At 39.7% G+C, this 1,498-nt stretch overlaps 1 non-coding gene across 1 annotated transcript; it reads right to left on the reverse strand.

Moving 5' to 3' along the window:
• Positions 1–1,142: 1,142 nt before the first annotated feature.
• LOC113614203 (U6 spliceosomal RNA) lies at positions 1,143–1,249 on the reverse strand. The gene has a single exon (XR_003430515.1). It is a non-coding gene; the product is annotated as a U6 spliceosomal RNA (small nuclear RNA).
• Between the last annotated feature and the right edge of the window lie 249 nt (positions 1,250–1,498).

Genomic DNA, 1,498 nt, shown 5'->3' on the forward strand with positions numbered 1-1,498 from the left:
GATTTGTCTAGTCTCTGTCTGTGGATATCTTTTCTCCACTCTTCTTCTCGAAACTCACCCCCTCCCTTGGGATACTAGGTTGTTTTTCTTTTTTAAAAAAATTTTTATTGGAGTATAGTTGCTTTACAATGTTGTATTAGTTTCAGGTGTACAGCAAAGTGAATCAGTTATACATGTATCCATTCTTTTTTAGATTATTTTCCCATATAAGCCATTACAGAATATTGAGTAGAGTTCCCTGTGCTATACAGTAGGTCCTTATAAGTTATCTATTTTATATATAATGTCTGTGTGTCAATCCAGTCTTCCAATTTACCCATCCTCTCCTTACAACCAAAGCAATCTCAAGAAAGAAAAACAGAGCTGGAGGAATCAGGCTCCCTGACTTCAGACTATACTGCAAAGCTATAGTAATCAAGACAGTATTGTACTGGCACAAAAACAGAAATATAGATCAATGGAACAGGATAGAAAGCCCAGAAATAAACACAAGCACCTGTGCTCACCTAATCTATGCCAAGGAGGCAAGAATATACAGTGGAGAAAAGACAGCCTCTTCAATAAGTGGTGCTGGGAAAACTGGGCAGCTACATGTAAAAGAATGAAATTAGAACACTCCCTAACACCATACACAAAAATAAACTCAAAATGGATTAAAGACCTAAATGTAAAGCCGGACAGTATAGAACTCTTAGAGGGAAACATAAGCAGAACACTCTGACATAAATCACAGCAAGCTCTTTTTCGATCCACCTCCCAGGACACTAGGTTTTATCTTCTCTCAACTACACAAGGGCAATGCTCCGTGGATACACTGTCCTCTGCTTCTCAACTGACGATCTGTTTCCTCAAGAGCATCATTCCATCAACATAGAACGTGCTGCAGTATATACCACTTTAAAAAAAATTGGGACTCTGCAGAGCTTACCCCCATCCCTCAGTACTGCCAAAGAGCTCTGCTCAGCTGTACCCACCCTATCAAGTTCATCTCCTGAACTTCTTTGGGAATCTACCCCAATAAGATTTCCCTTCTTTTTTTCATTTTATTTATTTATTTTTTTAAACATCTTTTTTGGAGTATAATTGCTTTACAGTGGTGTGTTAGTTTCTGCTTTATAACAAAGTGAATCAGTTATACATATAAAAATACGGAACGCTTCACGAATGTGCGTGTCATCCTTGCGCAGGGGCTGTGCTCATCTTCTCTGTATTGTTCCAATTTTGGTATATGTGTTGCCGAAGGGAGCACAGACATTCCTTCTTAAAGGAGGGACCACTCCACCAAGAACACCCTTATCCAGGTTCCTACTGTTTCTGCTGACAAGTACAGTGGTTATTTTTTGCCCCCATTGTGCTTGGTGTATCAGCTCTATTCGAAGTAGTTGACCATTTTCTCTGCATGGCCCCCAAGATGTTGCTATTATTTTGGACGTCCTCTGGACTCCTTTTCCAGCGCTTCTGGCAATCCTTCTGCTTTCCCCAAACTCTAAAATTTGGA

Source organism: Aethalodelphis obliquidens, unplaced genomic scaffold, assembly GCF_003676395.1.
Source record: "Aethalodelphis obliquidens isolate GAN/ISIS:26980383/991018 unplaced genomic scaffold, ASM367639v1 scaffold91, whole genome shotgun sequence".
In the NCBI taxonomy this organism is placed as follows: domain Eukaryota; kingdom Metazoa; phylum Chordata; class Mammalia; order Artiodactyla; family Delphinidae; genus Aethalodelphis; species Aethalodelphis obliquidens.